Source organism: Meleagris gallopavo, chromosome 2 (assembly GCF_000146605.3).
Source record: "Meleagris gallopavo isolate NT-WF06-2002-E0010 breed Aviagen turkey brand Nicholas breeding stock chromosome 2, Turkey_5.1, whole genome shotgun sequence".
Lineage (NCBI taxonomy): Eukaryota > Metazoa > Chordata > Aves > Galliformes > Phasianidae > Meleagris > Meleagris gallopavo.
Genome location: NC_015012.2, coordinates 90,774,799 through 90,799,985, shown reverse-complemented (window position 1 = coordinate 90,799,985; position 25,187 = coordinate 90,774,799). Strand labels below are relative to the sequence as shown.

At 40.5% G+C, this 25,187-nt stretch overlaps 1 long non-coding RNA gene across 3 annotated transcripts; it reads left to right on the top strand.

The window, feature by feature from the left end:
- The first annotated feature begins 5,327 nt into the window (after positions 1–5,327).
- LOC104909969 lies at positions 5,328–21,449 on the top strand. 3 transcript variants are annotated; one of them, XR_792706.2, is made up of 4 exons: positions 5,328–6,306; positions 16,838–16,958; positions 19,326–19,452; positions 20,332–21,449. It is a non-coding gene; the product is annotated as an uncharacterized LOC104909969 (long non-coding RNA). The 3 variants fall into 3 exon arrangements; XR_792707.3 differs by having other exon boundaries at positions 16,835–16,958; XR_002112494.1 differs by lacking the exons at positions 5,328–6,306; positions 16,838–16,958 and adding an exon at positions 19,174–19,231.
- The last annotated feature ends 3,738 nt before the right edge of the window (positions 21,450–25,187 follow it).

The following is a 25,187-nucleotide window of genomic DNA, read 5'->3' as shown; positions in this document are numbered from 1 at the left end:
CTTTTTTTTTTTTTTTTAATTATTGTAAGCAGGTATCCCTTACACCGTATTTCATGTTACATATTTCTGACATCAATGACATATTAACAGACAAAATACTGTCAAATGACAGATAACTTTCATTCAGAAGACATCTCTTCTAAGTTCTGAAAAACATGGTTTATAGCTTACATTTTGTGGCTATCTTTCATCCCAGATTTTGTTACCATTGTCTGCGGCTGCTGCATCTAATAGATATTTGCAGAGAGAGAGGAAATCTCTCTTATGGGACCAACTCCAGAGGCATTTAGAAACACCAGATTTTCAACTGCTTATGCAGGGAATGTATTTTTTTTCTGTACAGGGGAATTGCTTCATTAGGCATGTATAGTTTAAGTACAAAACGAATTAAACAGTCAAGTCCCTCTGGTGACTGCAGTGAAAACCTTGAAAACACGTTCTGAACGTGCAGAAGAAAGAAGGAGAAAGGCAGAATCAGCTTCAAAAACAAATCCTAGGGCTGTGCCAACTTCGTGACTTGGACGGTCTGGCTCCTCCTATTTGAGTGCACGCATTTGACGATGCAGCAATGAGCCTCGTGTTTGCTTCTCATTGTCTATCTGGATTTCCTTCAGATTTGCTTTTAGCAAACCCAGCCTTCCACAGCTGCAAATACACCAGGGATGCTCTTGACGAAGAACAACATTCAGCACACTGCAGATCTTGCTGAGGTCCAATAGGAGAAGCCACATGCAAGTCTGCTTGGTGGACTGGGTGCCCATCCCATAGGCCAGTGGTGGAGCACAATGGCACAAGGGGCTCACATGGGGACCTGTGCACTACTGGTGTACTCTTCATCTGGAAGAACAATTTTTCATACCGTGCTCCTGCTGGAGGCTTTGCAGATGGTTGGGGTGATGCTGGTGTATGGAAAGAGGCAACAGTCTAATAGTGATGTGACAAGGAGGAATGAATCTAAAGTAAAAGAGGGAAAATATAGGCTGGATGTTAGGGAGAAATTCTTTACTCAGAGGGTTCTCAGGCATTGGAATAGGTTGCCCAGAGAGACAGTGAGGTCCTGGGGATGCTCAGGACCAGGATGCTCAGGACCAGGCTGGAAGGAGCCCTGAACATCCTGATCTGGTGGGTGACAAACCTGCCCACGGCACGGGGGTTGGAACTGGGTGATTTTTAAGGTCCATCCTAACCTAAGCCATTCTATGAAAGCCCCGGAAGGGTCAGACAGCGCCTAGAGAAGGGAGGTAGAGGAGGGAGGTGGGACGGGGAGCAGACGAGCGAGGAAGGCGTGCGGTTGCGGTGCGGCGGAAGGCCGCTAGGGGGAGCTGCCGCGCCGGGCTGCGGTCGGAGCGGGAAGCCGGCATGTCCTCTTGGCGCCGGGAGGGGGCAGTGCTGCTGAACGGGAACTAAAGCCCTCCAGGACCATCCCGACTTTGCGATTCGCGGCAATGACAGCGCTGGCTGGGGTCTTCCAATAATGTCTTACTCTTGGCTCTGCCGCGTTACAACTAAAATGCCACCACTCTGCCTTCCAAACATCACTGCAAAGCCCCTGTGCTCCTTGCGGTGTGGTCACAAAGGTCCATTCATCGGCTCCCCAGGGCTCGTAGTGCTGCTGGAAGTATTGCTGTGCTCCTGGGGTAGAGCACAGTATGCAGAAATAAGTGATAGATAAGTAATGGCTCCGTCCTAAGATAACGGGGCTCTTCTCCTGAATGCAGATGAGGAATTCGTCAAAACGAGAAGGCTAATATAAACTCCTAAATGTTTAAATCACCTAAATGGTGCGTGAGAAGGGCTGCCCGGCTGCGTGCCGCCTCGGGCAGTAGGTCAGAGCATAGCTAACATCAATCCATGGAGCAGCAGCAGTGTGCACCCGCTGCCACATGCACAGGGCTGCCACGGTCAGGGAAAATGCCCATAGACAAAGCACTCGGCTTGCAGAGGGCTGGGGATGAGGAGTAAAGGGTATTGCCCCAGGGCTTGTGGCAGCCTGGTGCACTCTGTCAAGGGAGGCGCTTGCTATTCATATTCTCCATTTATTTTCCAGTGTGTTATGAAGTTAGTGGAGCAGGTTTACCCTGCAGCACTCTCCCAGCATCTGAAAAGCAGCAGAAAAGAATGTCCAGAGGGGGATAAAAAATAAAGTCATTGGCCAGCTGTAATGTATTACAGATAAGAACAATAGCAAGGCTGCCTGCAGGCTGCGGCGTGCTTGGGAGAAATGGAGTATTTGGAGAGGCAGAGAGTGAAGAAAATTGGTAATTTTCAAAGAAAGACAAATGTCAGATCCAGCAGATAACAATGAAGCATCAAACTAAAATACAATTTAAGTAGAACCTGGTAAATAACTATTGAAGGACATTGTGCAGTTTCCTTGTTCCTAGTAATACCCAGAGTGACATAAACATCCGCCAGCTGGATCCCAGCCAGAAGCAGGTCTGAGCACTGCCCAAGGATTACCTGCAGTGTTTAACCCACTGCCAGGCACAGCTTTGGCATGTGCCAGACAAGCTCCCCAGTCCTGCCCAGGCCAGTTCCCAGCAGGTAGCATGAATGAGACTGCATTGGTCTGGCTCCCTGCACTCTGTTCTCCAACTGGTGCTGAGGCTTTGCACCATAAACACCTCCACACTGGGCTGTGGGTCTTGCAAAACCTACCACCACCCTCTTACCACAGGGAAAAAAAGAATTGACCAAACCCACGCAATTTTCAGATACTGCTTAGCTGAAAATGTCCTCCCACAGAATAATCCTGATGGCACAGGACACTAGATGAGATGCTGAGGGGATGCAGGCCAAATGCTGTGTATAGTGCATGAGTTGCCTATGAATATCCATGGCAAGGATTGGTTTCCAAGTCCGTTTCAATTTTAATATGCACTGTAAGCAGAGCCTTAGATCTCCATGAATGCATGTATTGCTGCTCTGTAAATGCTTTGAGGGAAATAAAACAGTGCACGTGAGTAAACTGAGCTCTGTGTCACAAAGCTTATGAAAGACTGAGAGGTTCAGTAGGGTAGGAGAGGTCACCGTGTCTTAGGATGGGGTCAACAACACAAACAGCAGCTGCCTGGCTGCACTGTATTCATGGGGTAGAAACCCTTCCTGCTGAAGGGTGAACCCTTCTTTGGCTGAAGCTCTGCATGAAGGGCGATGGCTGGCTGGGAGGAATGAATGGCAAAAGCCAGTTGGCTTTTTCTCATTAGGTGATTCTGGCAAGAATGACTTCTTCAACCAAACAAAACTCTTTCCAAGACAATAATAAGATTTTTCCTGTCTTGTGAAAGCAATTAAATGCTTGCTTTTCATCTAATAGATCGAAATACCACTATCAAAATAGGTGCTAACATGTTTATGTGCTGAATTCTCAGTTTCTGATAGACCGATGCAAAAAGACATTAAGAAATACTATGACAACACCTTCCCAAAAAAAGCTCAAAAAGTAATAACTGTGATTAATGACAAGAGAAATCAGAGAACATAATTCATGTTGAAACATTTGGAATTTTAACACTTCTAACTGCAGCTCTGTTTTTTGACCAGCTCTCAGAGCTGCTCTCAGGAGTTGTCCACATGCTCAGTGATTGCTGCTCTCTTCAGAGATTATAATCTCCTTCAAGCAGAGACTCATCTTCTTGCACAACTCTGAATGCCACTGAAGTCAGAAACTGCACAGCCATCAACACCGAGATAATGCAGAAGATATGAAGGAAAAAGAATCTGCCTTTGAACTGAATGTGAGTGAAAATATGTTTCCAAAATCTGACATGACCCACAGCCCCTACTGTGGTGCTCACACTGCCGGCGCTCAGTAGTTCCAAGTCATAACATTGCCCGTGGTTTACTCCCTGCAACAAAATAAAGGCTGTTGTGCTGTGACTCACTTAGCAGGGTTTTGACCTGTGTGTGAACTGCATGAGGTGGCCAAAGGAAGGACATTCACAGGCACAGAACCTACATTTGTGACATTTCCAAGGTTGTCTGTGCCTTTCTCAAAATGTTTGAGGGATCTAAAAGTGAGAAAGATGAGAAGCACCCATAGCAGGGTACATGTGTGTGGCTCAGTGCTGTCAAGGTCACGTTGCCAAAGATGCACTGATGCTGTTAATGTCACATTTGCACTAACTCACCCAGCGCTGCACAGAGGCTGGAAGCCACTCAGGGTACTTTGTATCTGCAATAACCCACCAGGTAGCCATAGACATAGGGAAGGGCTGAGGGAAGGAAGGAGAGTGATTTATTTGGGACTGGAAAATGACCTGTGACACCACCAGTTTCCTAAATGTCATCCTGATGACCCATGCACACCCTGAGCCTGTGTGCAGCATGCAGAGAAAGGATGGGTCAGCAAAGCACCCAGCACAGGTGGGAAATAGATGGAAATCTGCCCCAGAAATTAAACAGTGGATACTAGAAAGCAATGTCCGTACTTTGGTGATGGTCTGCTCACTAATTAGAACTTTTTCACAAACATTGTATTCAATGTGACCTCTTAAATATGATGATGAATATGTAGACAACACAATTTATTTCCTTTTGCTAATGTGAACCAGCACATGCAAATCTGGGGAAAAATAAAAACAAAAACAAAAACAAACAAACAAACAAACAAACAAAACAACTTACACTTCTAGATCATGTCAGATATCATGGAATCATAGAATTGTCTAGTTGAAAGGGACCTTCAAAGGTCATCTAGTCCAACCCCTCTGCAATGAGCAGGGACACTTACAGCTAGATCACACTGCTCACAGTTCTGTCCAGAGTCATCTTGAGGATTTCTGAGGATGGGGCATCCATCTCTGGGCAACCTGCTCCAGTGCCTCACCACTCTTATTACAAAGAACTTTTTCCTTATATCCAGTCTAAATCTCCCCTCTTAGTTTGAAACCATTTCCCCTTGTCCTATGTCTTTTCTGTACTGAGAGTAGAAAAAACATAAATGTAATTACAGCTTTCCTTACTGTCCAGGGACAACCACCCACATGTTCTTACTGCTTCACACTTTAGAGAAACACTTCCCAGTGTATTTCTCCTTCATGATGAATGCCACAGCCTCCTGACCCCAGAAGCCTCACTACCACACACAGTGTCACGGGAGCATTCACACTTCTGGGCTCAGGAACAACCTGTCTTTGGGCTGTTCTGAAAATTTCTGCTCCTCCAAGTGTGGCTGCTTCTCAAATGCAGGAACGATAATAGGACTGGATTATATCCACTGCATCCTAACACTGCTAAATGCAATTGACCTCTTCCACTCACTGCAGTTCCAAAACACGTCCTGTTATTCAGTATTAAATTTCTTTTGGCATGCAATGTATAACAGAAATGGTATATAGATTAAAAATGCAGGCACTCAGCTTTTCCTGGAGATATTTCACGTGTGGCGAGGCTGCCACATGTCAGTTATTTAAAACAAACCCAACCAACTAATGCCGAGGTAGAAGAAAAATGACTTGATACAATTCATGACTGAAACCTGTAGCTCTTGCAGAGGTTCTAGCCTGGCTCTGGAGGAGATGCTGTTTCAGCATGCCTTCTGCTGACCAATATGCAGACAGATGACAGCTCACAGCATCCAGCCCTCCCCAGGAGTACCTGGCCCTACCCTCACCACCTCTGTTGTTGCCTTTCTTCCTTCCTCCCTGATGTGCACCCATCCTCACTCTTCATGCTTTCCTACTTGATTTATCTGACCTTTATGGCGTTTCCTTTCCCGTTTTCTTCTGTATGTTGCTCAGAGAAGATAGATGGTGGGAAAACCCTAAAGCAGAGGGAATGGCTATGGGCTGATGGTTCCAGGAACCTGTTGAAGCTACCAAGTTTTGCAAGCTGCCTCTCTAAGTCAGTCTTGGGTATTTAATGGGAACTTTGGACCAAACTGTACATTCTCAAATCGCATTCATTAATGAGAGCCATAGTATGTGTCCAAGATAGTTTTGCCAAGTCATCCAGCATACTGAGCAATGAAACGCTGACTGGAGGCAGTGGGGACAACATCCTGAGAGCCACCACAGTTAGTCACCAACATGGTAGGAACCACCAGGAACCACCATCACCACAAAATCCATCACCAGAACAAATAACCCCCTGAAATGTTGCTTATGTTGCTCAGGAGGATTGAGAACACGCTTCTGGATGTGAAGAAAAAATAAATCATGTCATTCTACTGCCAAAAACTCTGGCATGTACTGTTTAATGTATACATATTTTCCTTTGGACAGATGTGGCCATAAGTTCCTCAGAACATTCCTGCATAAAATGGAAGCATAGTATGCAATACAGCATGCGGCAGATGCATTCAAGGTATATTCTATGTTCTCCTTAAGTAGGCAGAGTTTGTTTAACCCATCATTACTCATTGTAATTAAATGTTGCTGTTGTTATTCCTTTTAGAACCAATTAAAAGTTGTTCTGTACTTCTTTGCCCATATAGTTTTGGCCAACTCAGTACTTAACACAAGGCTATAACCTGCAGGCTCAAGCCTTGTGAAGCTTGTGCACATGAATAATTTATAAACCGAAGAATGGCTGCCATTAACCTAAGTAAAAGTACTGAAAAGAGCAAAGTAGCTCATGCTTGAGTTCTTGGAGGGAATTGACCTCAACTTGCTCTTCAGATCTAGACTGCCCTATTAAAAAGCTTGTTTGTCTGGTTTTTGTGTGTTTTATACAAGCTGGAAAAACAGATTAAAAAAAATTGCCTTTAAACTCGAAGTTAGACTGAACTTCCATGAAGGCTATAATAATGCAGACAGTGTCATGAACAAAAGGGTTCCTGTGCTCCCTGGGTAACTTGATGTCCAGTAGTTCTTCTATGACTTGGAGAAGGTAGATGGGGTTGCCATTTACATTTACAGGACAGTTCTGTCAATGCTTGAAAGCAGGCATCAATTTCAGTGGGGTTCATTTTTTTCCATTTGCTGCAGTATTTTTAATGTAAAATGTAAATCCCTGAAAAAAAAAAAAAATAGTTACAGCATTTTTAGATTTTCCTTAAGCAGAGACAAAGCAGAGAAAATTGTAAAGGGTGATGAAACTAACATAGAATCATAGAATCATAGAATTATAGTATGGCTAGGGTTGGAAGGGACCTCAAGGATCATCAAGCTTCTGTATGTAGAGCCATCAACCTCCACATTTAATACTAGACCAGGCTGTCCAGGGCACCATCCAGCCTGGCTTTAAACACCTCCAGGGACGGGGCACCCACTCTTGGTAAAGAACTTCCCCCTGATATCAGCTATCATATTCACAAAAGGCCATCTTTACCCTTAAAAACTGTAGGAAAAATTCTGAGTAGAGCAAATCTCTTCCTACTTACCAAGGAGTGAAATGTAACTTGGTTTACTTGTTACATCAGGAACACAGCACTGCTTTTTCAAGGTATTCAGCCTGATGATGGATTCTGTTCACTGCACTCCAGAAAATCTCCACAGATTTCAGGGATTGAAGTTATAATAGAAATAATCATAGAATCATAGAGTCATAGAATCGTTAAGGTTGGAAAAGACCTCAAAGATCATCTAGTTGAACCATCCACCTACCACCAATGTTGCCCACATGTTCCTTAGTACCACACTTAAATGTTTCTTGAACACCTCCAGAGACGGTAACTAAACCACCCCTGGGCAGCCCATCCCAGTACCTGAACACTCTTCTGGATAAGTTTTTCCTAATATCCAATCTGAACCTTCTCTGGCACAACTTGAGGCCATTCCCTTTTGTTCTAGTTGTAGTTACACAGGAGAAGAGGCCGGCCCCCACCTTGCCACAGTCTCCTTTCAGGTAGCTGTAGGGAGCAATAAGACCCAATCTCTTGAAGCTTCTCCCTCCCTTTGTACTCACTTGTACTTCATCCTGCACTGCTGCACTGCAGGGAACAGGTGGGGTGGCCTTGTAAAGCAGAAAAGTCTGGAGCATAGGTAACTTGAATAAATAAACCACAAGGAGAGAAATGAATCCAGGCTGACTTCTTGCATCCCTTGACGAAAGCAGTGTGCCCTGGCAGCCTGCCATACCACAGCTCCAGAGGGATTAGCAAGCTGTTTACCTGCTCTTTCCCAGGCTGGATAAACTCTTGATCTTGCTCATGTGTACGAGAGCTTTTGACAGTCGCCCTGGCACAATGGGAACCTTCCCGTCTCCGTCATCATTTGTAACCTTTGGGGATTAACCAGCAGAGCCTTCTTATGGCACCAAAAAAAAGCAGCTTATTTTAAATTAACTTCCAGGACAAAAAGAGCTGCTTACAAATGCAGTTTGGTCAGTAGCTAATTAAGTCGGGTGCTCTGTCAGCGTGCTTCAGCCTTTTCCAAAGGGGAAGACAGAGCTATTCCTGTTCTCAGAGCACTGCTCCTGGGTATTTCCATGGAAGAGCAAGGAGCAGTGGCACACAAGTGCATGTGCCCACCCAGGAGGGCATGGTGAACACTTCCTTCTCGTGTAGTAATCTGTTCAGGTATCAGTTCGCTAGTGACTAATATCCCGTTGTGCCCATAGACACTTTGTATAACGCTAAACTTGAAATGACCAAAAAAAAAAAAGATGCTGCTAAGAAGTCTCAGTAGCAGTTTGTAGAACTAAGATAAAAAAGTTTCTTGAGGCATCAGGAATAAGGGCACAATTGCAGCATGAAGCAATGCATTGTGGTATGTCACAACAAGGACTGCAGTCTTTTACACGTGTGCCCACGGCAATGATGCTTGCAAAATCATTATTTTTCCTCTCCATTTTATCTTCATCATAACCATTTTCCTTCATAGACATGAACAGGCATATATTAAATAGGATTTCTGTGGTTTGGGTCAGAGAATCAGCAGCTGTGATGGTTTGGCAGTGAGGCATGTACTGTTGCTGAGTGCCTTCCTATAGTTCACACCACCAGTAGTGTTCCAAGCCTGCAGTGTATGGATAGCAAGTTCACCAAGTGACAGAAGGCAGCAGCCTGGAGAGTCCTCCAGGACTTTGTGGTGCTCCTTCTGTCACTGTGCAAAGGGATCTCTACAGTTACTAGCAGTAGTAGCCCATACTTTAAATGGCTCCGCTTGCCTGGATCTTATTTTGACTTGGCCCTGTTGTTGTTGCTTCTCAAGCACTGGCATCAGCACTTAAAGTTGTCAGGCTCCAGGGACTGTCTGTTGAGATAGACTTGAGATACCCGAAGCAGCAACATTAACAGCATTGATGGAGCCTTAAATAGAATTGGTAGCTAAATAAGGTAACAAAAGATAATTCACACTATGGTTTGTCACTCTCCATGCAAACAAACCAAGCTCTCATGTAGGCCCAAAAAGATTTAGTAAATATAAATAGAAAAATCCGTCCCTTTTCTGTCATACCTAACAGTGATGTCATGTCTTAATGAACACCACAATATCATCACCCCCTTAAAAATTCTGGCATTCATTTTCTTAATTTTGGAAGGAAAAAAATGAAAGGGGACAGAGATAAGGATTGCTTCTGTTCTGTCTTTAATTTACTCAATTTCTGCTTCTTCCTGAGTTGGCACAGTGAAATTAAGGCCCTAAGTGAGAAGGAAATCAAATAGTTAATCTGCAGTTCAACCAGAGGTACAAAATGAAACTAAGAGACCTCTCTGGATATTTCTGGGTGCCAATGGAGGATTGGAAGGTACAATCTCTGCCCCATTTTTGGTTTTTAGGTTATGCATTTGCTCAAAGGCTTTTATGGTTTTGATTGTCATGTTGGTAATGGATGTATAGAGATTGCATGCCAAAAAACAGGAAGATGTATTACATTTACAGTGGTAGGAGAAGAAGCAGGAGTTTTCCTTTTCCCCTAGACTCTTAAAGATATCAACATTTCTTCAAGGAGTTGCTTGTCCTTGTCTCTGTTAATCATTGAATGCATGGCAATATGCAGTCTTCTTCCCTGAAACAATATTGACTATGCTGTAAATATCTTACCAAGAAACAAGCATCCAAACTGCCTAAGCTGCCTTGTCATGTGCCATAGAAACAGAATCATTTGAGTTGGAAGGGACCCTTAGAAGTCATCTAGTCCAACTCCCCTGCAAGGAAAATGTACATCTGCAGCTAGATTAGAATAATAGATTCATAGAATCACAAGGTTGGAAAGGACCTACAAAATCATTTAGTCCAACTGTAGATGAGGTTGCTCACAGCCCTTCCAGCCTGACCTTGAATGTCTGCAAGGATGGGGTATCCATCAGTTCTCTGAGCAACCTGCTCCAGTCCTTCACTGCTCTTATTGTAAAGAACTTTTTCCTTATATCCAGTCTAAATCTCCCCTCTTTTAGTTTGAAATCATTTCCCCTAGTCCTATCACAACAGACCTTCTAAAGAGTTTGTTTCCTTTCTTTCCAGAGCATCTCCCATATGAGGAACAGGAGATTGGTGGGAGTCAAATAGATGAGGCCAGGTTCTTCTTGGTGGTGCACAGTGATATGACAAGGAGTAATGTTCTAAAACATGAACATAGGAAATTCCATACAAACATGCAGAAGAACTTCTTTGCAGTAAGAGTGACAGAGCACTGGAACAGTTGCACAGAGAGGTGGTGGAGTCTCCTTCTATGGAGATATTCAAGACCTGTCTGGATGCCTACCTGTGTGACCTATTGTAGGGTACCTGCTTTAGTGGAGGGGTTGTACACAATGATTTCCTGAGGTCCCTTCCAAGCCCTGCAATTCTGTGATTTTTATAACCCCCCTTTAGATACTGAAATTTTGCTATCAGGTCTCCGTGGAACCTTCTCTTCTTCAGGCTGAACAGCCTGTCCTCGTAGGAGGGGTGTTCCACCCCTTGGAGCATTTTTGTGGCCCTCCTCTGGACACACTCCAAGAAGTTTAAGTTTGTCCTGTACTGAGGACTCCACATCTGGATGTAGTACTAAAGGTGAGGCCTCAACAGTGCAGAGCAGAGAGGAAGGATCACCTCTCTTGACCTGTGGCCATGCTTCTTTTGATGCAGCCCCAGAAACAGTTGGCTTTCTGAGCTGCGAGGGCACATTGCTGCTCATGTCCAGCTTGCCATTCGCCAGTACTCTCAAGTCCTTTTTGATAGCACTGTACTCAATTCTTTTGTCCTCCAGTTTGGACTGATAGTGAGGATTTCTGCAACCAACTTGCAAGACCTTGCACTTGAATTTCTTGAAACGCATGAGGTTCATGGGGGCCCACTACTTGAGCCTGTCTAGGTCTCTCAAAACGGCATCCTGATTCTTGGGCGTATCAACCATACTACAAAGATTGGTGTCATCTGCAAACTTGCTGAGAGTGCACTCAATCTTATCAGTGATCTTATCACAGCACTCAAGCTATCTTGGTATCAGCCTGTGGGCCTGATACTAAAAGAAATGAATTAATTATTTAAACTGCACAAGGATTTTGCGAACGCTGACTAGCAAGTTGTCACTATATATTTGGATTCATATTCTTGAAGATGGTTCAGTAATGCTGCCCTGCCTTAAAACTGGAACTGATCATTTCATCTGTTTTCTATAGCACTTGATTAAATTAGTTTTTTTTTCTTGTTTGTGAGATATTCACAAAGAACTTGGTTTTCTCTATCTGACTTTTGTCTAAGCGCCAGATAGCTTACACAAACTAACCTGTCCACGAACTGCTGATTTAGATTGGCAAACAAAGCCACGTGGCCGAGTTCCAAGCTGCTAATTGGAAACTTCTTATACAAGTCTTCTGTGGCAAATAATAAATAGCAAACTGCAATTCATGTGCATACTCACAGACAATGACCAATACCTCACTTCATGACTGCAGAATGAACCTGCCACTTGGCCCTTCCTACACTAGGCAGGCTGTGCCAGTGTGACCACTGTGGAAGTACAGCTTGTACTTTGCGATTGATTTATAGCTGACTTCTACAGCTCTCTTTAAAATAAACTACAAGCATGCAACCTGAATGCCTTTTCCAACTTTTGCCTTTTTGTCTTTTGCCAGCATAATTTTTTTGGAACTAACAGATCATAATCTCTAAGAGACAGAAACAAATCAACATTTCTACTATAGACAGGATTAGAAAATTCATTTACTAATAAACATTTTTATCTTGACTGGCTTTAAAGAAGTGACCTGTCAAAAGAATTAAAAGACAGCAATACTGATGGTAGAAAAAGGTTCTTTAGAAAGCATCAATAGAGAAAGGACCCTTCTTGAACTGTCTAAGAGTATGTGTGTGGGAGGTCTCTCTGCATGACTATGAATTTTAATTTCTTAACTAATGGGAGGGGATTGGTAGAGCCTCTTTGTGACCCCCGTTATTCATCAGGAAGAAAGGAAAATAAAAACATTGTAGTAGTTAGTAAAACAGCATAAAGAATGATTCTTGTAAAAGCAATCAGATAGAAAGTAGTACAGTTAATGAGTTTCCACATGGGAGACTAGAAGATACCCGTGAGAAGCAACTGAAAAATGAATCTGTACAAGAAGACCAAGTAGTCCAGGTAACAAACAATAGGAATTTAAATTATTCTGCAGAATGTAAAAATAAATGTTGTAGGGAAAATGGAAACACAGTGGAACAGCAATCAAATTTTAGTCTCTGATAGGGAGGCTTTTATGCTGACGAGAAAAGAGAAATAAATAGGAGACTGCTGTATCATCAGTCTCTTCAGTACTGATGACTGTGTAGGTAAACATTTCCTTAAAATTACTAGAAAATACATTAACAATATAGGAAGATACATACTATGAAAGACAATATTATTAAGGGAGGCTTTCAGCTTCAAGATATCAATCAGAGATCAAATTCAACTATAATAGTCAGGCCTATATATCTGATTTGATAGCCAAGACATTTACTCATCAGTTTGTGAATTGAAAGACAAATTCCTGAACAAAGAAGGGATTTGTGTTTGGTCCTGATAGAAAATGAGGCTATTGTAAAAATGTTGGCCACAGAAGGCAGCCTTGTTTCACATGGATTTAAAATTACCTGGAGGGGTTCACAAACAATGCCTGTACCAAAGATATTCCAGTTTCAGAAAGGGAGTCTTTAAAAAGCAGGAAGACTTAATGAGCAGAATTAATGGCTCTATGCAGTTCAGAAAATAGAACTATTTGGATATCAAAAAGAAATTAAGGAATATGATGTAGAGTTTTTTACCAAGTAAACGAGAAAATTGTGAAGAAGGGTACTAAACTTGTTTAGGAAAATAGCTACCTAAAAATTATATTGGAAGCAAATAAAAAGATAAAAATATGAAGAGTTTCACCAAAATTCAAGGTTAATTACAGAGCAAATCTAAAATCTTTACCTGTAGCTCTCTCTGTGTAACTATTTTTTGCAGTGCTCATTACATGTAGTCTACACACACCTTACAATTTCACTGTGATCTTTAATTAATTTAATGGATTTTTTGTTTTCTTTTTCTGCTGGATGACAGAAAATTTTACTGGGTAATCAATTACATTTCGGGCTCATTTGCATCATAGAACTCTTATTCACAATGTTTGAGATGTTTCTGATTTCTGCAATTTCACCTGTTTCATCCCATGGCTCTTAGACAGAGCTTACATCCACAGCCAAATACAATGGCAAAGCACACTGTTGGTTATAGCTTGGCTCAGCCATCTTTAATGAGATATGTTGGCCTTCTCCATCAAGCAAAACGGAAGGAAGGCAAATAGTTAAAAAGATGTAAGAACCCAGGCCAGCAACAAGCTCAGGTGGGACTAACTGGAATGTTTCACATTCCTTTTAAGTCTTGTCTTTGATCTGTTGCCTTCTTCTGGCTTTACTATGTAATAAGAATCCTACTGTCTTTAATATTATAGGTTACTCTACTCTTTCAATGCTGTCCTGAAATTAAGGAACAGAAGGATCACAGTAGTAAGTTACACAGTCTGTGGATGTCCGAACTTACAGTCTCCATTTTCTTTCATTTTCACCCATTGTTCAATAATTCATGTGTACTCAAGATTTCAAATTACTTTCAAGTTCTGTGACTAATAGGGTGTGGAGCTGTAATTTACTTTCATGAATGTTTCATAACTTCCTCTCCAGACAATTTGGAGAAGGTATCTCAAAACCTCAATTCCTTATCATTTTGACAGGGATTCAGTAGTTTAGCTGAATTTTTTTCCAAATTTGACATGTAAGTTCTGCCATCAGCAAAGGTAAAGAGATTGTATTGGCATTTCACTTATCATTACCTTCCACTTACAAGTAGTGCTTAAGATGCATCTGGATAGGCTCCCAGTGCAAAGAAGGGTAAAATATAGGATGTGAAACATCAATTATTTAAACCAATATTCATTACAATGGATATAGTCTCTGGGAAAGGCTAATGTTCTCAGAGATACAAGTTGGTCTTGATTTATAGATATTAACTCATGTACTGATATTTAGACAGAATAAGTATTAGGTAGACAAGGAGCAGGATAAAAAAACCAGCACCAAGGCTTGATAAAAAAAAAAAAGAAAAAGAAAAAAAAGAAAAAAAAAGTGAGATTTATTAATATTTTATTTTCTGCCATTATTGCTGCCTGGTTGAAAATCCACCCCTTAGATTCTTAAAAATGCAGATTCTTTCCAGTGTTTCTTTCCCTCCTTCTCTCTGGAGCTCCTAATACTGCTGCCCTGCTCCCAGAATGCCTGCCTAGAGTGGCTTTCCCCTTCTCAGAAACACCCTTCTCTCATAATCTTGTGTTACCACTTCTCTGGCTTGTGCTTTTCCACAGCAACATCAGCCCTGGTCTCGAGGTAGAACAGAGACCTCACAACTCTTCCTGTAGGGTTACCAGTGTATGTTAGGCATGCGCACCAACCCCTTCATTCATGCACACATCTTACACTCACCTTTCACCAGATGATGTGAAACCCCCCTCATCGTTCCAGCCTCTTACCCCAAAGACATTGAAACACCATGAAAGGCAGCAACACATGCAATGTGCATGCGTAGCTTTCCCACAGTTAGCCACAAGTTAACACGTGAATGGCATTTCCCCAGAGCTATGGCAACATCGGGCATATGCAGCCCAGTTCTCAGAAGAATTGCCTAAGGAAGTGAGGGAATAGTCAGTATTGTTTTTGTAAGAACAGGTTGGACAAACAACTAATAGGAGCGGCAGAAGCAGAGACAGATAAACCTGCCTTTGGGCCGAGGGAGAGATTTGAAGACAGTGTGCTTCCTTTCTGCTCTGCTTTCTATCATTTCATTTGTCTAGATACACTGATTTGGGCATTTTTCCTAAGGCTTCCCTCCCTGCCCACTCTAATTTGGATGATGGAACAAGCAGAGAGGTGCTGGGACAGGAATCAGGGTGTGTAGGGCATGTTTTATTTTTCTGTATTGCCTTGTTGTTCAGTGAGCTTCTCACGTCTGCCCTTGATAGCCAAGACTCAGCATTTGCAAATAGATGCCATGGCAATTTATCTGCTTTGTTTATTTAGCATAATAAAAATCAATATGAAAAGAAAAACACATTTTTTTTTCAAATGATTAATCACATGAAATAAGAGGAAAATAAATTCTAATTTTTGTGAATTATTATTACAGTAAAATGTGAAGACTATAGAAATGTATACTTACACAGTATAAAATTAGTCTGGGCTTGACAGTGATTTTCATATTTTCTAACTGAGACACCAGTATTTTGCCCATCCATTTTACTTGTGTTGCACTAATCTACTAAATTCTTTCTTGAATCTGCTGAAAGACTCACAACCACCATTTCTATTAAATCCTCCTCAAGTTGCAGTTATCACATTTGAAAAGAACCTCGGAAAGCCTGGGTGGAAATTAGTTCATGAATTAGAATGAGATTTCTCGATAAGTTTGATAAAGTTGATCCCACTCTCATGTCCTGTGCCATTTGACATTCCCAAGTTGACCTGTGGTGACTGTGACATCTCCTTCTTTAGCAAGTATTTCATTTAGTCTTAACTCCTGAGTACTGAGGCTATGTAAAATGGGGAATCTTGATAGTGCAGTGATTGACTTTTCCGCATTGACTTCTCAAGATAAGGACTAAAATATCTTTGAAGTTAATATGCTTCCCAGTAAGGGAAAATATCTTACTCTGCAAGAGAAAATATTTGAAGAACTTGGAGGAGTGAAAAAAAGAAAATCAACAAAGAAAAAGACATATAAATTACTTCTGGATGAAAATTCAGCTATTGGCAGCCTTGGTAAAAAGCAGGACTAGCAATCAGTAAGCAGAAATGTAAATTCAATAAACATGCCTGTGTGTAGAAGCTGATAAAGAAGAACTGCTGTAACCTGGCTGTAAACAACAAGATTGTGCTTCAGGCTGTGTTAAGGGCAGAAACAACTTATTTGCAGTACTTCTTTAGCATACAAGCACACACAACCCTTCCATGTTCAAAAAAATTATAGCCTTACAGGCTGAAATATATGTAGCAATTCCAAAAAAAACTGCAAGGAGAAAACGTGTTGGTACAGATTTGTGGAAAAGAGAACTTACCTGAAGTAATTTTGTTTATCAATTCTCCCCTACATAGATGAATCCATCCAGACGCTCCCACCTCCCTAGCACAGACCCAATGTACTGCTGCCTAGTGGCCCATCACTGGCCTCCAAACCCTTTGTCTCCTTCTCCTTCTTCTGTGTTGGGAAGGAAATATTACAATAAGAACATTTCCAAGGGGAAATCATGTGAACATGAGACCCATGAGGTCTTTACCCTTTATTCACATCAGCTGTGGACCTCTTCCAGACTGTTCACAGGGAAGCTCCTACCAAAGTCAGATTAAGAAGTATATTTATATTGTCGTGTCATATTCTAAGGATGAAACTTGGCTTGATTCTTTTCTTCAGATCCAAATTATTTTGTGATAATTACTCCAGACTCACTATCCTTTCCCAGCAGGGTTGAACAGAGGACAATAACGTTTTCTGTGCCACATTAGTATCTCAGTGATATATTAAGTGGGAATGAAAATCACGATAAGCAGTGTGAACGCCATTCACTCCAAAAGTCAGTATTTAAAGTAAGTACCTTTTGCTCTTGATCAGTAGCTCCAACACCCATTACTAGCAAGGGTAAAAGTTAGATACAGAGTTTATTTATTTTATCAGCTGCAGTGGAGGCACATAGCTCCAACCACATAAGAATTCACTGCATGTAAAAACACTTGGGATTTCTCTCTGGATAAGGTCAACACAAATGGAGATCCTTCTTTTCCTTATGCTTCCTTTGTCCTGGTAAAATCAAATGATTCTTTGATGTCACAAAATAAAGTGTTTTCTTCTATTTTTCACTGTCATTTGTGCATTTCCAAAATCACAGATATAAAGATCTGATGGACCTATAATCACAGAGGATGAAGAAGGTGCTGGATCCTCACGTGCAATACAATTAAGAACTTGTTTATCAAATATTTTGTTCCATATTATTTTTTAGCTGTGGTATTTTAATCACATGTCAAAGGACATAAAAATTGTGAGAATTTGGAAATGAAAAATTTATTAATTGTGTCAGGCATCTCTCCAAGAAATAAAGCATGTAAAAAATATCATGTTTATACAGTTGTACTGAATCAACTATTTCTCCTTTGTTAAAGGAAGGAATGAAAGCTGGGAAGTTACCATTATTAAATAATTAGTTTTCACTTTCCCTCAGTCTTTGTGTGGTTTTGAAAAACAGATATTTTCAATTCAAATTTCTCAGCATACTTTTTCTGAGATGCAAAAGCAATGCAAATTACAATGCCAGATTTTTCAATTTTGCATTGTATTAAATAACTGAATCATCTTCTAGGCTCTGGCTTGTTGTTTTCTTGTTTGCTTGTTGTTATCTTTTTTGCTTGTTTGATTTTGGGGTTTTTTGTTTGTTTGTTTGTTATTCCTAAAAGTCCTTGAGATTATTCTAGCATAATTACTGAACTGTGGTTTCATTTTGGTCTTTGTTATCTGTTAGTCTGTGCCTACCTACAAATTTAAGTCCTTCACTGTTTCTTTTATATTTCCTCTTTCTTTGGTCTCTCATTCCAGCTTATGAAGCCTGAAAAGTTTCCTTCTGAAATAGAAATAAAGATACCAACCTAATTTGATTTGTTGAAGTCATGGACTAGAAATAGGCACCACAAAATATCTGATTTTCATATTTTCTCTTCCCGAGAACATGTCCGTGTCAGTAAAGCAAAGGCTTGATAGCCTAGACCATATTGCACACAGTGTACCCAGCTGAAAGTGAACCACTTAATTAAAAAGATACAACAAAAATTTCTGCCAGAAAGCAAGATGTTGACATCTGCATGTTCTGTAGCTTTAATCCAGCAACACATTGCACTACAGGCTGATACTCCTCCTTAAATGAGGCAGCTCATTAAGGAATGTATAATTATTAAACACACACAGGAATAAACAAACATCCTGACTTTTTTCAAGTGCTTGTGTATAGGTATAATCCTACTATTGATATTTCTTTACTGTGCACTAATAGCCCAAGAAAATTTCATATTTGCAAGAGTTGTTGGAGCACATCCAATTCCTACTCTACTCACTTAGATCCCCTAAAATCATTAGAGAGGTGTCTGGTCCTGGGATGGTTTTCAGACTGAAGAACGCCTGTTTATCTGTGGTAATGACTTTCGCACGATTGCAGGAGGAGTTCTATTAAAAGATCACTGGGCAAATAGAACAGAGATTCAGATGGGTGTGAATCTAGTAAAATTTTTTAGAGCATCGTTGCCTCATCACAGGCATCAACCTACTTCTTACAACTGAAGGAAACACCTATCTACACACAAAATGAATTTTTTTTTCAGCAGTCACAGAATCACAGAATCACAGGATCACCAAGGTTGGAAAAGACCTTCAAGATCATCCAGTCCAACCAACCACCTATCACCATAGTTCTCACTAAACCATATCCCTCAACACAAAATCCAAACGTTCCTTGAACACCTCCAGGGTCGGTGACTCCACCACCTCCCTGGGCAGCCCATTCCAGTGCTTGATCACTCTTTCAGAAAAGTAGTATTTCCTAATGTCCAGCTTAAATCTCCCCTGGCACAGCTTGAAGTCATTCTCTCATCTTACTGTAGTGTGACTCAGCTCAAGAGAGTTTTCAGCTTTTCCCTTTCCATCTGAAGCTGACTCCCTAGCAGGACTTAAGCTCACTTCTCATACCTTTCATTACCAAGGGTTCTGAATCTGTGCATCCTGTTCTTTTCTTTAGCTATGACACAATAAAGCCTTTTTGTTAGAGCAGTTTTCTGGGGAAGGAGCTAAGATTCACAGAGTGACCCACAGTGTGAATGTACCTGTAGATAATCACATGAAAGAGAAAAGAGAATTTCAATCTTGCAGCAACTATCCTTGATGTGCTCATGCTTCTATCCCGTTTTTTTCAGATCCTGATGAATTTTGCTATTCTGTATCTGAATGAATAGCTAGGAGTGCCATGATATGCCCATTTGACAGCCATGGGAGGTAATATAGAGAAGACAGCCTCAGGCATGGATCTGCAGTCACTGCCAGGTACAAAATTCTCCAATTCACAATGCCATGTGAAAGATTTCCTGCTGTTTGAGTGCACATATGGCCAGTACCTCTCTGAGTAGATTAAGTAACCCTTCTTTGATGGACAGTTTTGTTCAACTTTCTTCATCAAAGACTAAAGTACATGAGAAGGTATTATCAAATCTGAAAATAAACTTGCTTTAATGAGATTAATATAGTTGTACAATTACATTCAGTCATCATTTTCTAACCTTGATCTTAATTTCCCTTCACATTTTTAGTTCCTGTTACATAAAATCTACTTTCTTATATTCTTCACTACACTCAGTTTTCCAAGTTGCTTTCTAATTTGCTTTAATCTTCATGCCGGTGTCTCCTGCCAGAAATGACTTTTGGGTACTGGTGCATTTTATTGAACCATGTTCTTCTAGACAGTTACTGATAACCCTAGTTAAGCTCAGAAGTGATTTACAATCAGCAGGGTGTTTTATGTGACAGAGAAATAGCTTTAAGCTCCATGACAGTTGTGGAAGGTTCTAGTGAATACAATTTAAGAACCAATCAACTTGGGAAAAAGCATGTAATGAAAATATTATGAGTCTCTTCAATGTCACTTGTACTCAGTGGGTATTTATGGGCTTGATGCCAGTCAGTGGTGGCTTGTACTCCTATCCCAGTGGTGAGTGGGGTGCCAACTGCTTCCAGCTGGGGCTAGTTCAAAAGCTATAGCTCCTGCCAAGTAGCTTGTGAATAAAAGGCTGTCTTGGATCAGCCCAAACATCACTGGGAGGTGCTGTGCAGGACTGACACTGGAGAAAACTGTGGGACACAAGTAATAGTAGTAATAATAGTCTTTTTCTGTTTTTACCTTTTTACTGTAAAACTTTTCTCTTCCAGTGATCATTTAAGTACACTATTCTCACAGAGAAGAAGCAGCAGAGACAAACGGATTCTGTCTGGGCTTTGCTCAGAACCAGGTCTAATTCCCACAGAAAGATTGTGTGGACCAGAATTGCCCAAGCTGGCCATGAAACTGATGTCCTTCAACTGATGTCCAAACAGTGTTAAGTGATGTCAAGCTTCTTGAAGATTGCGCCTTGTGGTCCTATACTCATGCAGTCTATTCTCTGGAGAAGAGTGCTCAGATTGAGATGGTTTGGATGATAAAGAATTTGAACCAATCTGTGGGTTTTTCTCCAGATGGGAGCAGATAAGGCACAATGCAGTGCTTTAGATGTGGGCACAAGGTTCTGCTGGGTGCAAGAGTTATGAAATAAACCTTCCTAGACTCATAGTGTGCAAGGGCACAGAGCAGGTTTTCTCAGTAGATTTAAAATTCTTCAATACTACAGTTAATCTAAAAATCTCAGAATATGAGATTCCTCCTGCTCTTCCTGTTGAATCCATAGCAGTTCTTTAACTCTTTCTAGATGACTCTCATTACTGTGAAGTAGTCCTAAGAGAATGAAAAACATGAAAAGTCCAGATGTCTCTAGATACAAGCAGAAGAAATACACACGAATATGAAGTATCACAGCACAGCTTTTATTTTTCCTTTTTCTCTGAAGTTTCCTCTAGAGTATTATTCTACATTTGAGTGAGTTACAAATTACATTTCTATTAATTTTACTCATTAGCTCTGCCACTAGTAGTTTAACTGAGCACTCATTGTAGTTACAAATAACACAGCCAAGATATGGTTAAAAAGCCAAGTCCATGTGGATTGGTGGGACTAGGCTGGTCCCCCTGTTCTGGAGAGCTCACTATACATTGGACATCGTTCCTCCAGTTCTCACACTAACAGACAGACTCGAACAGTCACCTCAGATGCACCTGAAGCAGATGCTGCATTTGAAAGTTTTCTTCAAACAACAGTGAATTATTTCATGTTATTGTGCTATAAGCTTTAAAGAGCTTCTGTGCTTTTTTAAAAATGTCAAAATACAAAGAGTAATGCAATAGTCTTTCTATAGAGGAGTGGGTTATAAATAAAGCTGTGAAAAAGTGTTGATTCATGCAGCTTTTAAATGGTTTTCATTTACCATCAGAAGATAATCTATAGAATAGATTGTGACAAGAATTTCTACAGCATTGTAACTAGCAAAATCATTCTGAGGATCACACGCTTGAAACTTTATCATGATAGGATGATCTTGTACCTCTTTCAGGAGCTTACAGAGAAGAAAAAATGAAACAACACAGTAAAACTTTTTGGAAGCACTGGTATATCTATAACATACTGTTATTATGATATAAAATGCACAGTGTGCTACAATGAACAAGCTGTCTTGGTATTTATCTCCCTTAGAGGCTCCCTGCAATAATTGCTTCTTGGTAAATTACATCTCCATAATCTTTATTATTACTGTTATCGTATAAAGAATTTTCCCACCTTCACTACTTAGCTGTTCTAGGCAATTCCACTGTAGGTATCTGCATGTAATGTAGTATAACAACTCTGCAAGAAGTTTTTGTAACTATGAAAATCACTGTATTGCGCCATGTCCTTCAGCTGACCAGCTTTGGAGCTGATTCTTTGTTAAAAAATGGTTTCTTCCAGTACCAATTTTTTTTTATTCTTCCAGTAATGTTTTGCCTCTACTTTTCAGGCATTTCATCCGCATTTTCACTCCTGCCTTTAAGTAGCATGGCTTTCCAACCATACATGAGCAAAGAGAGAAGAAGTATGTCTCATTTTGTTTCTTTGCTTCATTTTCTATAACTTTCCTTAATACAGAACAATTTCAAAGGATGATGCTAAGAACAGAAATTCATAAAGTTGTGCATCAACAGAGAGCTGTTTTTAACAGCATACTGTGATATCTCTCCTCCTGCTCCCATTAACCTTCCCCTCTTCCTTCGGCAATACATTAACTGCTGTTTTGTTCTTTCAGTGAGTGATAATCACCCCCTTATCTAACATCCCCCATGCTATTCCAGAGGTTCAAACTACTCAACTACTCTCAGCTGTCTGAAATGATTTACATATCTAATTAGGTACAGAGAAACTAGGATTTAGCTCCGAAGTTTGCTGCTCCTGTTTTATATCCAAGAAGGACTTGTGTGCCTGAAAGCTTATCTATGTCTTTAAAATGCAGAAGTTGTTCTACTAAAAGATTACCAAACTTGTCATGTTAAATGTTTAGAGTGGTAGCAGGATGTGGAGGACGGAGATGGGAGCCAGAAGTAAGGTTCAGAGAAAGCCAAAGGCGAATGCAGTTTCTGACATGATGGGATACTGCTGTGGCAGTGCTTTTGCTCTCAATTTGTTTGATTATCTGGTTAGAATTAGCTCTGATAAAATTACTTGCCTAGTCTGTGTGGGATCATGAAGTGTCAAAAGTGAAGAATAACAAACAAGCGGCTGAGCCCAGGATTATTCTCCTCACACATTTTTATCTGATGTTAGCAACACTATAAAAACTCCAAGTTTATGAACTTTCCCCAACGGAAAAGAGCATATTTTTATAATGTTGACATCAAAATTCCTTTTTTAAGTGATTTAATTTCCATGTCTGGAGTTTGAGCGAGATAAAGAAAACCTTCCTTTGCAAATGGCAATGTTATATGCTTAAAGTGCTTCAGTTTTCTTTAGACTTTGGTAAGAAAATGTTCATATTCCATGGAAGAATAAGATAAACATTACAAAATGAAGAAAACTAATAAACAGGCATAAAACAATGACTGTAGGCAGAGATCCTTTAAATAAAAAAAAAATTAAAAATCACATTTTTCATCCAATGTGCTCACATGATAAATATTTTATGCTTTTCCTTTTAGAAGTTGAACATCTGTGGAAGCCGTTGACTGCGTATGCAGCAACAGGAATCAGATTTGCTTTTGCTGCATTAAATGGTGGGTTGATTAACCAAGACTACAAAAAAAAAAACAAAAAAACCCTGCAAAATCAAAGCCAAACATACACACACAAAGAGCTTTAAAAGTTCATTCTGACAAACTAGCAATCAAAACATCTACCTGAAGATGACTTTTTAACGTTTCTGTACTTCAAAAAATAATTGTGTGGGACTACTGTCTCTTCACGGAGAAGAAAATGGGGTGGAAGATGCATGAAAACCTAATGATGTAATCAACAAATCTTTATCCATTAAACGTACAGACTTTCAGATCCAGTAACATTTCAAGCACAACAGAGAATGGCCGTAGTATAAGGGGCAAAAGAGTCAAAAATGTTTGCAATCCTGCAAACCAAAACAGAGGATTACACATTTTAAGGAAAGATTTTAAGATGATGGATGCAATAGAAAAGGAGTGCATACTCCCTTCCTTAGAGCTAATGGTGAAACTGACATGAGCAAATAAGTAATTTGTTTCCTGAAACAGAGTGAATCATCCCAGTGCTGGCTCTTACATTAAACCTTTGCTGCTGCTCAGCACTTTGCATTCAGCAGGAACTTCATGATGTGTAAGCAAAGCATAACAGGGTAATTGAGAGTCTCTTTCCTCTGCCAGAAAATAAATAGCTCACTGCTCATGTTTAAAGCTTCCTATTGCCTCCTTCCAGAAGCTGTGATATCTTCTTAAGTGCCTTGGTACAGGTAAAATTAAAGCACCGGAGATTAAAATAATCTTTAGCTTCATATTTATTTTCAGTGTTTGATTCACTTCATCCTGGGGCTGCTCACACAGTTGTCAAAGAAAAGTCTCTGTGTGCCTATACCTCTGTCTCCTCTTCTCCCTTCCTTTGGAATACCCTATTGAATCTCATCGCTTTCCTATAACCAGTTCAAAAGCCTTGTTCCTGGCTTCAAGGTCAGTTATTGGCTAGTATTCAAATATACCAGCAGTGAAATTTTTGCTAGTGTGATTTCCCAGAACTTTGCTTCCTGCTGCCAGAACTCCCTCCAAAGCAGGCTCTTGCATCTCCCCTCCTTCCAACATAATCCCATCTCAGCCATTTTTTTCTTGCTTCTCTCTTTTTTCACTCTCACACAATTCATCCTCCACTCTGAACGGAGCTCGTGCTGTGCCTGGCTCGGAGGCCAGTGGGTGCACACTTGTTGATTGGTCCATACATGGTGGTGATGGCCAGGGAGCAAACCACCAGCTCCCATTTCTCCCTCCTGCAGGAGGTACAGCTCAGCATCCCACTGTTCCAGTCACTCACCCACCAAACATGCAGGGAAATAATATCTTGAAATTTCTCATCCTCTGCTTTAATTTAGTGGTCAGACAGCACTAGAAATTGGCATTTTTACTGGTTTATTTTCCTTTAGAAACCAACCTAGGGGCAGGATATGATTTAAACAGCCTCAAATAGAAATGTAAGAAAATGAGCTGAAAATATTGTTTATAGTATTGAAATTAAAATGGCTGACATCAATTTCCAGGCTTAATAGTCCACCACAATAGATGTGAGAGGTGCCATCTTGCAGAGTGATTGTTTACAGATATTTGTTTGAGATTTCAGAAGGAAAAGCTGGTTTGACCTATTTTTGAAAAGGTAGGAATATCATCATGCTGTCAGACTAAAAAATTGAATGTACATTAAAACTGCCAGAGAATATATATAAAAAGAAGATGTAACGAAACCTGAGAAATATTATAAAATAGAAACAAGATAGTTTTACCATAATTACTGAAATTATACAGCAGGTGACTTTTATTCTGTGGTCTGTCTTGGAAAAAGTGAGCCATTGTTGGAATGTTGGAACATTCTGCAGCCCTCAGATGTCCTGTTCACTACTACATGTCATTTGTCATGCATGATATACTTCTTCACTGAAGAAAAA